Consider the following 15,329-nt stretch of genomic DNA (forward strand, 5'->3'; position numbering starts at 1 on the left):
GGATTTTGGTTAAGTAGGGTGTTTGTGGAGTTGTGTTTCATTGTAATAGTGTGTTGAGTAATGTGTGAGATTATAGTTGTTTTAAGACTTATATAACTTTGTAGATATGATTGTTTAGAAAAGACCATCTGACTTCCAAGTATTTGGGGGTGCTTCTTGTTATGTACCTCAATCAAGTAGTTAACTGGGAAGATCTCATGGAAAGGAGCCGACGAAAGGTTAGTAACTGGACTTTTTGGGCCTTTAATTTCCCAAACTGCCTAATATTGACCAAAGCAATATTACAAGCTATACTTCCAAATTATCAGCTAGTGGTAATGTCGATTCCAAGTATAGTTTGCTAATGCCTCTACTCTATTTAGAGTAACTTCTTATGGAGAGGTATAGCTAAAATGCACAAGTGGGCCCTTGTAGGATTGAATATCAAGATCAATGGGGGCATTGGGTCTCCAAGATCCTCAATTGATCAATTCTACTTATGGTATGAAACTATGGTGGTTGTGGATTCAGGGAGGCCCACAAATCTGGAAACAAATTTGGCTCAGAAAGTATTTTACATTGCACACACAAAATGAGTGATTACACTCTGAAGAAAAAATTCAAGGCTCTGGTATCTAGACTTGGGTGCAGGCAGGTCAGGATCTCGCTAGACGTTATGCATTTTAGGAGGTTAAAGGAGGAATGATAGCATCCTTTTGGGAGGATTCCTGGCAGCAACATCTTCGTTTAGTGGAGAATGAGAGGCTCCAAACCATTAAAACTCTATCAAAGGCTTTGGGGGCTCATAAGCTAGTAGATTTATGGAAACCATTAGATGAGGATCAATACATATGACAATGGAGGGATAAAAGCGACTAGACCAATACAAATGGCATTCACCCGTGGGAGGAGTTCCAAGAGATACTTGAAAATAGACAAGTAAAAGTCTCTCAACGGCGAGACATTCTATGCTGGGGCGCAATCATCGGGAGACTTCTCAATAAAAGAAGCATACTCCTTACTTGAAGGGTTTTAAATAAATGATAGGGAAGTGATATGGCAACGGTTGTAGGAAGGTTCATCGTGGCCAAAGATCTCAAATTTCCTTTGGTTGATAGCTTGGGGGCATTCAATCACCTGGGATCGCCTTCAAAAAAAGGGTTATGAGGTCCGACCTCTATGTCTACTATGTTCTCAAGCAGAAGAATCAACATAACATCTTTTTATTGCATGTCTCTTTGCCAAAAGAATTTGGGAACTCATCCCACAAATATTCAGATGCAACTTACCTAGTTCAGTCAATGTAAAAAATTGGATGGAATAATGGTTTGGTCATCGGTTTAAAAATCATGTTGTCTTATGAGCCTAGCATTTGACTCTAGGTTTTACCCTTTGGAACTTGTGGAAAGAGATAAATTTGAGAGTTTTTGAAATGAAAAAAAGGACTGCGTCTTTGTTAAAATAAATCATCGTCCTTAACATTTGGAAAATTGTAATGGTATCCATTTTTTCTTCAGAGAATTGGTAAGTGGATGAGTTCGAGGAACATATTTTAGAAAGCCTCGACCTCCATCCTACTATGTTTACTTCCTCTTCATCAACTGAACAAGGGCCTAATCACTCAAGTGAGAATTCATTTTCACCAAATCTAAGAGCCTTCATCAAATTGAATTTTAATGGAGCTTTTGAAGGAAATCTTGGAGCGGTAGGTTATGGTGGGATCATCAGGGACTAGAACCCTCACCCTTTACATGTATATGCTTTTTCCTGCGGTGTCGAAACAAACAACCTTGCATAGCTTTTGGCACTTGAGAAAGGTCTACAAATTGATATCAGAGAAAGGTATTGTATGATACAGGTTCACGGAGACTCTCAACTTGTCATACACTGTGTACGCAAGTTGTTATATGGCCACCTGATAGAGACACTTACCCACATTTGGCACCTTCAGGAAGTGGTCATCACTATAAAAAATTTGCTATTAAAATTCAACTATATTATCCCCCAACACACTCAGCGGGAGGGTAATAAGGTATCAGATACATTGGAAAATTGGGGTAGCATAGAGAGGCACCTAGATTTTGATGAGTCATGGATAGTTGCATCACGTAGGGACGACATCCATGTAATAATGAGGTGGATGGAATATGATAAATTATCAGTGGAGACTAACGTTCTCGATGGGCGCGGTATTACAGTTAACGTCTTTCGTTAGGCTGCCCGATTAACATGTCAATCAAATGAATGACACATCAGGTGGTGGCCCTTGGTTTGATAGCCATGCTCTCCACCTATCATCTCGTGCTCCTTGTGTGGTATCCTCACCATTTACAAGCCTTAGATCACCTACTCTGGTCCTATCGACTTAAATGTGTGCAGGTGGTTGCATTTGGATATGAGTATGAAATTATTTTTGTTAGGATATTCCGACACATAGGAAATAGTTAAGTACAACTTGGTCTAGTATAGAGCTAGGTAAAGTGTGTTTCTTTACCGTTGTACATTTTGTAACTTACAATCCGACGGTCATGATATGTAGTGATCCGACGGTTCATTCTCTCCTCGGTATTACCGACACTTGATCCGTAGCTTGACACCCGATTGGTCCATGATTTCTATTTAAAGCGCATGGAGGGTCATTTGTAGGGTAATCCGTGCATGAGAGAAACATATGTAAATTTTCATTCTTTTATTAATAAATTGCCTGAAGTGGCCGCGTTGGCTCAGGCCGTGGACTGTTTCCCTCTTTGAGGGTTTTAACCATGTCAAAAATACTGGTGTATTGATCTGCGATCTCGTTGTGAGCGGTGTCCTTTGGTGTTCTGTCTGAGGAACTTACCCTGTAAATTCCTACATGGTATCAGAGCCATTTGAGGGCCGCGTCCGTTGGTGATCCAAATCTGAAGCCGGTAGAACTGCATCCGACTGCTGTTTCTGACTGCTTTCAGGCCGAGAGGACTGCTCTGTTGTGTTGGGAGCATCTGTTCTAGTGAGGAACCCCTTTCGTTTCACGCGTAAAGGTTTCCAGTAGCCCTAGCTGCGTCATTTTTAAGATCTGGAGGTATACAATGTTTATTTGCAGTTTACTGTTATTTTCTCTCTGTTTATTTCGGTTTCAGTTTATTTAGCTTTTTTTATTACCGGATCTATACCTTTCATTTTTGCGTATGCTCTTTGCCCTGCGACTCTGTGCGATCTGGGCAAATCAGAAACAGAAAGGAAGGATTTTTCTCATGCGTATGCTCTTTTCCCTACGCCTTAGGGTGATCTCGGAAAATCAGAAACATTGAGGAAAATATTTAGTTTCCGGCTAAAGCTAACTTTGAGCCGCAAGGTTCATTTTTGAAAATATTTAGTTTTTCGGCTAAAGCTAACTTCGAGCCGTAAGGTTCGTTTTCTTTGCATGTCCGTGTTGGGTTTTGTGTTTTTTGTTTTGTAGGGAAAAAAAGCTTTCTCAAAGCAAGCATGCAACCCAAAGCCCCCCCCCCCCCCCCCCCCCCCTCTCTCTCTCAAATTTTTTGTATAGCTCAATTGGTTCAAAGCTATTTTAAGAGAGTAGAGGTCTTGGGTTCAAGTCTCCATTTTGTGGGGGCGGACTTTTTCATTTCCGCACATTCCCGCACTTCGTCGGCAACTTCATCAACTTTTTTCAAAAAGTCATAATTTCTTCATTCGGAAGCCGCTTTCAGAGCCGTTTTTTTTAAACCAGCCTAATTTTTCGAGATCTATCCATTGGAACACTTTTTTTCAACATCTTTAGCTTCAGTTTCCGTTGAAATGGAAAGCCAATACCAAGTTACCCTTGACAGCACCAACTATTTCCAATGGTTGGCCTACATTGAGGATTTACTTAGAAGTAAAGGTCTCTACAGAATAGCCTCAGGCCAAGAAAAGAAACCGAAGGATGAAGATAAGGCTGCTAAATGGGAAAATAGGCAAGATCAAGCACGTGGATTGATAGGAATGTCTATTTCTCCAGATCTTAGATTCCATATTGTAGAACTTGATACTCCTGATGAAGCAATGAAACAAATCAATAAAGTTTTTGGGATTAAAAATGAACTTAGAGCCCATCAACTTGAAAATGAGTTGCTTACATTGGACCCTAATAATTTTTCTTGCATTGAAGATTTCTTGTCCAAGTTCAAGACCCTTAGATATCTCTTGGAAGGTGTTAAAGTTAAGAAAGAAGATAGTAACCTTATCTATTCCATTCTTACTAAGTTGGGACCAGCCTACTCTGTGTTTGTTTCCACCTTCCATTCTACAAGAGAAGCCTTCATTTCTCAAGGAACAGACTACAAGTCCCCTTCCTTTGACTCTTTTTGTGATTCTTTAATAAGAGAACAAGAAAAACTCTTACACCTTGGTCTTCTTAATCTTGGAAACTCTTCCAAGAAAGCGTTAGCCGCCCAGCAGCAACCAAATTCAAAGAATCCTAAGAAGTCATATCCTAAAAAGAATGGTCCTAAACCAAACAAGGGTCCTAAGCAATTTCAGCCCCAAAATGAAAAATCATTTCAACAAAATGATAAGACAAATAAAAACAAAGGGAAGAAGATTGATAGACATTGCAATTTTTGTAATCGAGATGGCCACTTAGAATCAAAATGCTTTAATAAGATGGAAGCCTTGGAAGCAGCAATGAAGAAGCATAACATCCATTTGGGGCAATCTTCAACTTCAACTTCATCTTCAGGAATGGCACTTTCTACATGTGGTTGTCAAGCATCTCAGTCTGGCTATGCATTAAATGTATCTTCTTCTTCTCATTCTCATGAGTGGCTCATTGATTCTGGAGCTTCTTATCACATGGCCAAAAACAAAGCCATGTTTTCTTCTTTAAATGATTGTAACACCAAAAATATATATGTTGGTGATGATAGATCTCTTAGTGTTGTAGGGACTGGAACTGTTCATCTAGACAATGGTCAGTTTAATGATGTATTATGTGTTCCAACCTTATCCTGCAACCTTCTGTCTGTATATCAGATAACTCATTCAGGTGAAGGTAAAATCGTTGAATTTTCACCTCATGATGTTGTAATCAAGGACCTAAGAGATCCTAAACAGATTTTGGCTACTGGCATTGCTGATGATTCTACAAGGTTGTATAAGTTTCACAACTTTGGGTCATCAAATCTTCCCTCAGTATTTGTTGCTCATAACGATGAAGTGAGCAAACTTTGGCATGAGCGATTTGGTCACTTAAACTATCGCTCCCTTCAGCATCTATGTAAAGAAAATATGGTGACAGGTCTTCCCAAGGTATCTTGCAGAGATGGTGTTTGTTCCGGATGTGTACTCGGAAAACATCATCGGGACAGTTTTGAAAAATGTGCCTCTTGGCACGCCTCAACCCCTTTACAGCTTGTGCATAGTGATTTATGTGGTCCACTTCTTGTTGTTTCATTCTGGCTACAAATATTTCTTAACTTTCATTGATGATTTCTCTAGACGCACTTGGGTATACTTCTTAAAACTCAAGAGTGAAGTATTTAACACATTTTTGGCCTTCAAGGCCTTTGTTGAAAAATAATATGGACATCAAATTCTTAAGCTAAGATCTGATAATGGCGGAGAATATGTTAAAAACACATTCATCAACTTTTGCACTGAGAATGGAATTCAAATGCAACATACTGTTCCATATACTCCACAACAAAATGGTGTAGCTGAAAGGAAGAATCACACCTTAAAGGAAATGGCTAATTGTATGCTACAATCTAAAGGACTTGGTCTTAGTTTTTGGGCAGAAGCAATTAACTGTGCAAATTACATAATAAATCGCACTCCTACTAAGGCTTTAAAGAATATCACTCCAGAAGAAGCATGGAGCTCAATCAAACCAAATGTAAGTCACTTTCGTGTTTTTGGAAGTGAAGCATGGGCCCATATTCCAGATGAAAAGCATAAAGCTTTAGAACCTAAGAGTGAAAAATGTACTTTTGTTGGATATTCTGAAGATGTCAAAGGCTATAGACTTATTCCATTTAAGTCCAAAAATGTTATCATTAGAAGAGATGTAAAATTTGATGAAAATATATCGGCCTGTGAGCCTAGTCCGGCGGATGTGCCACCTCTCCCTATCTCTTCTACTTTTGAAAACATTTCTTCTTCAGATGATGATAGTGAGGATGACAATCCTCCCCCACCTTCTCAGGATCCTCCTTCAGCTCCTCAGCTTCCAAAATGGGTCTGTGCTACTCGGGATGCAGCAGGTGATCTTGCCGGTGATCCTACAGATCAGCGACGTACACGTTCTCAGTTCGAGAGAGCCTCTTCTTTACTGGCTCAAGCTCCAGTAAATTATGATCCTGACACCTTTGCAGAAGCTTCAGGCCATCCAGATTGGGAAGCAGCTATGAATGAAGAATATCATTCATTGTTGGAAAATGATACATGGGATCTTGTTCCTCTACCAAAGGGACGAAAACTTGTTAGATGCAAATGGGTTTACAGAACCAAGTATGGACTAGATGGGAAAGTTGATAAACATAAAGCTCGTCTTGTTGCTAAAGGTTTTTCACAGGTTGAAGGCATTGACTACACTGAAACCTTCTCCCCTGTTGCCAAAATGAACTCTATCCGCCTTTTTCTTTCCTTTGCTGCCTCGTTCAAATGGGAAGTCCATCAGATGGATGTTAAATCTGCCTTCTTGCATGGGGACTTGCATGAAGAAATCTACATGGAACAACCCATTGGCTTCATAAAAACATACTCCAGCCTTGTATGTCGGCTTAAGAAATCCCTTTATGGTCTCAAGCAAGCTCCTCGAGCTTGGTATGCCAAAATGGATAGCTTTCTTTTAGAATCTGGCTTTTCTAGGTGTCATTCTGACAATACTGTCTACACCAAGAAAGTGGGCAAGTCTCTTATCATTCTTGTTCTTTATGTTGATGATATTATCCTTACCGGTAGTGATCCCAACCTTATCAACCATGTGAAGTCTAGCCTTAAAAGGAAGTTTGAAATGACAGACTTAGGACACTTACATTATTTTCTCGGTCTTCAAGTCTTGAAATCCAAGGAAGGTATTTCCCTTTCTCAGTCAAAGTATGCCTGTGATATTCTACGCCACTTTCACATGGAAGACTGTAAGCCAACCCCTTCTCCCTTTCATTTTGGAGTCAAACTTTCAGTCACTTGTACTTCTCCTGAAGTTGATGCTACCTTATACCGTCAACTTGTAGGAAAACTTTTGTATCTAACCCATACTCGTCCTGACCTTTCCTTTGCTGTTGGCCTTGTTGCTCGGTTCATGCAAAACCCCCGTGAAAGTCATTGGAAAGAAGCTAATAGAATACTTCGTTATGTTCGAGGTACAGTTCAGTTTTGGATTCATTACAGTGCCGAAGCATCTCCTCTATTGGTTGGTTTCACTGATTCCTATTGGGCTGGTGACCCTGATGATCGGAAGTCTACTACCGGTTATGTGTTCACTCTTGGTTCAAGACCTATTACATGGGCTTGCAAGAAACAAGGTGCCATTTCTCTTTCATCAGCAGAAGCAGAGTATCGTGGTGCCGTAGAAGCTAGTAAGGAAGCCTTGTGGCTTCGTCAGATCCTGTCAGAGTTTGGCTTTGAGCAGCAGCATCCGACTACACTTTGGTGTGATAATCAAAGTGCCATTCAGCTATGCAAAGATCCAGTCCAACATCAGCGCAACAAACACATTGAACTGCACATGCACTTCATCAGAAAGCTCATTCACGACCATGTTCTTGAAGTGCAATATTGTTCAACAGATGATCAAGTTGCAGACATCTTCACAAAGGCTCTCATAGAGGCGAAGTTCACTAAACTTAGATTTATGGTTTGAGTTCAGGAAGTTGTCAATAAGGGGGGATAGGCTCTAGTGCCTCCTTCCTTCTCCTATTGCGTCATATTTGTAAATCCTTCAATCCTATCCCAAGTTGTTCTTAAGGGGGGATGTTAGGATATTCTGACACATAGGAAATAGTTAAGTACAACTTGGTCTAGTATAGAGTTAGGTATAGAGTTAGGTAAAGTGTGTTTCTTTACCGTTGTACATTTTGTAACTTACAATCCGACGGTCACGATATGTAGTGATCCAACGGTTCATTCTCTCCTCGGTATTACCGACACTTGATCCGTGGCTTGACACCTGATTGGTCCATGATTTCTATTTAAAGCGCATGGAGGGTCATTTGTAGGGTAATCCGTGCATGAGAGAAACATATGTAATTTTTCATTCTTTTATTAATAAATTGCCTGAAGTGGCCATGTTGGCTCAGGCCGTGGACTGTTTCCCTCTTTGAGGGTTTTAACCACGTCAAAAATACTGGTGTATTGATCTACGATCTGGTTGTGAGCGGTGTCCTTTGGTGTTCTGTCTAAGGAACTTACCCTGTAAATTCCTACAATTTTTGGCACTGGGTTTCATCCTTTTTCATCTGAGATGGGTAGGATCTCTCATAGCGAATTTGTCGCGAGTATAGGACTTCCTGACACATAGGTAGAGCTCATGATTCTTGAGTTTATTGGACTAGTTAAGGAACATGCCCCGTCGTATGCTTGTTTTTCCATGGATATCACTCACATTGGTTATTTCACTCAATGGCTCCACCCTTGTACATTCTCACCCTGATATATATGCATGGGTAAGCTCTTAGGGTGGCAACATATTTATGGTTTATTTTCTGTTGGTGAGGTATTATAATCATCAAGTTGTGCTTGGATGAGTAAGGTATTCACTTCTGGCCCTCAAGGAGGTTTTTTTTCTTGTCATTCTCCTTCGTCTTCTTATGTTTGTTCATCAGTTAGTCATTAAATGGTTTGGTACTTGCTATGTAGTTTGGTGAGCCACTGTAAGAGTCAATGTTATTTGTTCTCTTTTTACATAATTCGAGGTTTGATCCTTCTTTTAAACTGGTGGTTGTGTTGCCTTCTGTGTCACCTCAAATGCCCAACTTTGCCGAAATTTCTTTCAGTTGTCCAATGCCAGTATGTGGATTCTGGTACCATGGTACCTTCTCCATTTGGTTTTGAAAATTTCTATTTCTCGATTAGAATTACAATTACTATAAAGTTTTTTCCCTCCTTTACTCTTTTTTCCTTCAAAGTTTGGGGTTTCAGGGAGTTAAGGGTGCATTTTGTTTTCAAGCTTTGTGGCCTCATTTTATGTTTTCTTTTGACACACAATTCACCCTCTCTCATTACCTTAGCAGTTTTTGTTTTCATGAAGCAGAGTTCCTACCCACCCTTAACACTGGGTATCCTTATCTCTCTTCTTTTCACACGTTGCCATACAAAAAATGTCCAAAGTTTATATGTAAACATGGCCCCTTGACAGAGACCGCCCAACTGTCATTGTTAGGGTCCAACCCTAACCCCTTTATTTATGTAATAATCCCAATGGGCGGAGTCAGAGTCATAGTTAGTTAGAGAGTCAATAAATCCCGCATTAATTATTGTAAATGGTTGACCCGCATTAGAGAAAAGGGACCACAGCTAGTTGTAAACGGGCCATAGTTAATAAATAAAGTGGTTAACCCGTGTTATGCAAGGGACCACTAGTAGTTAGGGTTTTGGATGTCATATAGCTATAAATAGTCTTAGTTAGTAATGGAAAGATCATCAAGTCTTATTGTAATTGAGCTCTACTCTGTTGGAGGTAGCCCCTTCGAAGAGGCAAGTGAACATTGAATATGTTTCTAAATAATAAAATAATTTGTAGTTTTTCTCATTTCATGTGATAATTCTGTGTTCTGGGCTATATTTCTTCGTATTTCTAATATTTTAGGTTTCTGGCAGGTCAACAGCATAATAAGCTGTATCAGAGAACTTTCCAGGGCCAGTTGTACCTCCAATTTATACAAAAAAAAAATTAGGCTAGAGACGTGTTTCAACGTATTTAAACCACAAGATTTGTTGTTGAGCACATAAACCTACAGATTTGGGGAAGCATGCACGCAGGAAATACGAGAAGTGGTCACACTTGTTGGACTCGCTTGTAACCCATGTGGGTACCTCTTTGAGTAGTAGCGCATTAGACAAAACCACGCATGGACGGCACTTCCACTTACCCTTGGGTATATCAGAAGGCCCCTAGGCTCACCTGAAACCTAACCCTAGATAAGCCATCAACCATCTTGCTGCTATAGTACACTGAGAATAACACTTGGGGAGATAACTTGCACGTACAATAGGGTAGTCGGGTAGTACGTCTAAGGGTACGATCAATCCTCCCTAGTTAGTGTCCTGAAAGATTGGGTCGAGTATTATTGTTGGACCCCTACGTATATTGTGATCTGTAGCACCTAACACTCCTTTGTGACCATGGTTCCTTCTATTATTTGAAGATCACCCTCTACCTTCTCTTCCAGATTATATTTAGCAGTTGGGGTTCTGTTGGCGCCATACAACTCAGATTCAGCAGTTGGGGTTTTCATAGTGTAGATCAGATTGTTTGTGTAGTGAGGGTTTTGGCCGCCATTGTCCAGATCATATTATCACAACACATTTGACAGGACCAAGACATTGGGGTTTCTATTACTACAGTCCAGGCCCGATTTTCACAGGTTATTCGGTAGTATCAAGATTTTTGGAATTCGACCACTGTAGTATTGATCAACGGGGAGTAAAACTCCTTTGGGAGTAAAAAAAAAAAAGAGTGAGAGACCATCACAGGACAGTTGCAAGAGACTTAACCCATAAGATTTAGGACGACGAATTGGTCGCAGTGGTAGCATTCACTTGTAATTACCCAATTTTTGACGATGCTAATTTTTTTTCCGACACGACTTCAAGTGACCCACTTCATTAGACTCCCGAGTTTTCCTCTTTCCAGGCATACTACTCTTAAGTAAGCTCAAAAAAATTGACCGAGATTGGTGTATGCTGGGTACTAGATCTCAAGTTATGGTTGCGGAAAAGCCAGTCGAGAGGGTCAACAACCTTGAAGACAAAATCAAGGCATTTGAGGCAAGATTACCCAACAATTCTCAGAAATAGAAGCCCTTATAAGACCACCTCATACAGAGGAGCCTAGTTTTGATTCACACATATAAGGAGAATCCAGCCATCACATTCACTTGCATGGAAATCACCGCTCTTCCAACCACTGGACACCCAAGCTAGACATGTACAAATTTGATGGCTTTAACCCTGTAGTATGGGTATCACAAATGGAACAATATTTCTCCCTTAATGGTATCCGCGAAGATGAAACTAAACTACATGTGGGAGCCCTTTACTTGGACTAAGGGAGATGGAAGTGGTGGAAGTGGCATCAGAAATGTTATCCAGGGATAGCAACTTCGAACATGTTCTCAAAAGCCATATGTGATCGCTTTGACTAAGAATCTAATTTTTTGGGTTGTCTCATAAAGCTCTTCAAAACAAGTACAGTAAAGGACTACATTGCATCCTTTGAGCAATTGGCCATCAAAATTGGCGGTCTAGGAGATGAATTCTACTTGGAATGTTTCATCAGTGGCCTAAAAGAAGCCATCCAAGCCCATGTTTGGATGCATGACCCAATTACTTGGTTGGACGCATGCCACAAAGCATTAGATGTGGAAATTGCCTTAAATGCCTAGTCCAATCATCCAAATTTCGTCTCTAAGGTGTGTTCCACCCAGGCTTAGGGCCCCACCCAAACACTTAAGGTTCAAAAGGTGTCACCAGTAGAAATGGTAGAAAGACGAAAAAAATGACTGTGCTACTACTGTGATGACAAGTACTCCCCCTGGACATAAGTGAAAGGAACCAAAATTCTTTCAAATTGATGCTACTGATAACAACTCGACAGATGAAGCTCCATCCCTTGAGGTGCCCGAGGAAGAAGCAGGGGAAACCTAAACCGACAATGATCTCACAACTAGGCCAAATGAGTTGTTTATATCACTACATGCCTTGGCTTGCATTTCTTCGCCTCAGACCCTCAAAATCTGAGGCTTTATTAAACATAAACTAGTGGCAGCACTCATAAATTTATCCATAAGAGAGTCATAGAAGCTTTTCATTGCTTTGTGTGGTGATATCCAATTTCCAAGTCCTTATCGCTGATGGGAGGACCATGAAATGTGAAGGCCGCTGTGAAAATATTAAGCTTCAATTGGGAGACCACCACCTAAAGGCCCACATGTTTTCTATTGAAATGGGTGGTTGCGACATTCTCCTGGGTGTTGAATGGCTTCGTACACTGGGCCCTATCACAATGGATTTCCAGGATTTATATATGAGCTTTAAGCAGAATGACCACATTCATACATTAAGGGGACTCTAGGTAGGTGATCCTACTATCATCAGCCTGCATTGAATGGAGAAGCGTTTAAAAAAGGGCCATCATGGAGTAGTCACCCAATTTAATTCCATTCAAGTCATTGAATCCACTACTCCTCATATTCATCCTGAGATGCAATAGGTATTAGATCACCACTAGTGGGTCTTTAACAAACCTAAAGAGCTTCCACCCTCTAGGGGTGAACATGATCATAGTATCCCTTTGGTCCCAGGTGCCCCACCGTCTAATGTCCACCCATATCGATATCCTTTTGCCCAAAATAATGAATTTGAAAAATTCAAGAAGGAACTCCTCGAAGCCAGTGTTATCCGTCCCAACATCAACCCTTATTCATCTCCAATGGTCATGGTGATGAGCCCCAAAAATGGACAATTATTTGGGCTCATTCAACCTCCTAATTTGACTTAATCCACCATTCTCATTAGTTTATTGCATGTTTTTGATTATATTTATGTTAATAGAGTGAACTTGGTTAGTCATTATGCCAACAAGTCTGATGGGTGCTTTGTGTAGCCTTTTTGGTCAATTTGGAGACAAAATTGAAGGTCTTAATGAGCACTTGGCAGCCAAATTCGTGGGAGAACAAGGGAGAGGATTTGTAGGAAGGTGTCCCCCTCATTATGGTCCCTTACCTCGAATTCTCCACCATCAGCTCGGAGTTCAAGGGCCACCGAATCAATCAACACAAGGGCAGCCAAGCAAGTCAAGTAGGACTGCTGTTAACTACAAGTCTTGGGCAGCCGAGTCCCTAAATTTTAGGAGGACTGTTGGGTCCTCAAATTGTATAAATAAGAAGGCTTAGGGCCTCATTTTGGTTAGCCAGTGGATGTTAGCTAGTAACCAATAGATAGTAGCTAGTGATTAGTCATTTTGTAGCCAATAGTTAGCTAGCTTGTAGTTCGATTTTTATGCAATAGATTAGCTTTGCTCTCAGCTCATTTTCAAGTCCTTCTTGTGGACAGTTTTGATGTAACCCATCATTTCTTGATCAATAAAGATGAATCCAGCTTTGCACCAGCTCTAAATCTCTCTTTGGAGGCTGTAGCTCTTGGGGTTGGGCCCATCTCAAGCGCCCAGTACCTCCTTTGTTTATCTTTATGTGTTTTGCTGCGTTCTTAAAATAAAATCTGCTATCTAGATTTAGATCTTTCTTTGTTATCTAGATTTCTTTTGATGGTTAAAGTAGCTTTTTATGTTTGGAATAGAGTGGTAGGATTTAGTCATGCATTCAGATCTTTTGGATTGTTCTTGCTCACGTGTTGTACATGGTTTCCTTGCAAATAAAGCTGTTGTCCATTCTTGCTATTGTTAGCTAGATCATATTAGGGTAGCATAACTAGATCTTTGTTTTCTTGCATGTCTTTGTATATTCAGTTTGAAAAACCACTTGCAGAGTACCTGTTATCCTTCCTTACCTGCCCATACTCCATCCAACCTACCTGCTTCATCCTTCACTTATAAACCTTACCTTACATTTGCCTCATCCGCTTACTTTGCCATGATTCTCATCTTCTTGTGCAACATCGCTTCATCCATCCTTGAACAAATCCAATCGCGCCTTAGCCTCATCCACCAAGTCCTAGACCTCTTCCCACCCCTATTTCACCTCCATACTCATTCCATCATCTTTTTCCCTCCATCCATGCTCCAAAATTCAATTACAGAACATCCTGTAGAAATCCCAGAACATCCTGTAGAACCCCTGCAGACTTCCTGTAGAAGCTCATAAACACGGTTTCTTGGCAGCCAAACTTTGTGAGACTCTCGGAAAGAATGTTAGGGATCCCTTAGACCCTCTCTGTACCTTCCTGACCTCTTCCATGCATTTCTCCTCCTTGATCCACCTCTGCATAGTGAAAAGCTAGTTAAAAGCACATGCATGATAATTCTAATAATTTAATCAAAAATACAAAAAGATGTTTTCTTCAGATAGTGATAACTTAGACACATGCATTTTACCTTCCTAGAAGTAATGGCATCTCTTTTCGTAGTTTTCATTCTCTCCTTTGCATCAGTAGGACTAGCTGGTAGAATTAGGGTTTGCTAGGGTTTGTGTTTCTTTTTGGCTTTCAGTTTCTTTCCGCAAGTAGATTAGCTGCCTTTGAGTTAGCTTTCGTCCATCAGTTAAAAAGCTTCTTCTAAGAGCTCATAGAAGTTGGCTTGAGCCCCTAGCGGACTTGTGCCAGCTGACCAAGTGACAGCTGCGGCAAGAGCTAGTACTTGTGCATACAGCATCGTCGCTTCCAAGTTTGTTACGAACTACCGGGTTGATAAAATTAAAGAAGGGAGTTCCAGGAGTTGTAGCATTATTGCTACAATACTGGGGCTGTTATAGACATTTTTGTGCCTTACAGCATGAAGCATGAAATGTCAATAATCTAAGGGATCCAAAGTCCCTAAACATGTTGTTCCTACCCCTAGAGGAACAAGGTCAGCAAACCGCAGCACTAAATATCAGTTCTCCACCTGAAAACACTAAAAAACAAGCAAATTCTGGATCATGTCAACTGCTACACTGGCTACCTGCACTGAATGTCAACTGCTACACTGGCTACCTGCGCTGAATGTCAACTCCAACACTAGCTACCTGCGCTGAACGAGTTTGGACATGTGGCAGACTCATTCCTCAAGGTGTCAGAGCCCAGGAAGCTTCCAAAGTGACACTTGCATCAAGGAATTCGACTGGTGATGAGTAAGAGGGTCTAGATCTCCAAGTAGAAGCAAGAACCTCCAAGTGGACTCAAGAACTGAAGAATAACTGAAGTGGGAGAGGACACTAGTCAGCTTCATGCCAGCTACAAGCTGACTCATCCTTTCTCCAAAACTCCTATATATAGAGCTCTCTCATGAGGTCTAGGGAGGCTGGAATCTTGTGAATGTAAGGAAGTGATGTTGGTTTGAGTATAGAACTATTGGGTGATTGCTTTGAAGGAGGTGAAGAGGAGATTTCTTTCTGCTGGGAGGTGTTGCTGGGTTGGGCCTCTTATGGTTGTAACACTCTCAGAACTTTACTTCTTCCATTAATAAAGCATTTGAGGTTCTTCTATATACATGTGTCTCTGTGGCATATTGATGCTTG

This window comes from Pinus tabuliformis, chromosome 1_2, assembly GCF_031772625.1.
Source record: "Pinus tabuliformis cultivar Carrire ecotype Pingquan chromosome 1_2, CPIR1, whole genome shotgun sequence".
Taxonomy (NCBI): domain Eukaryota; kingdom Viridiplantae; phylum Streptophyta; class Pinopsida; order Pinales; family Pinaceae; genus Pinus; species Pinus tabuliformis.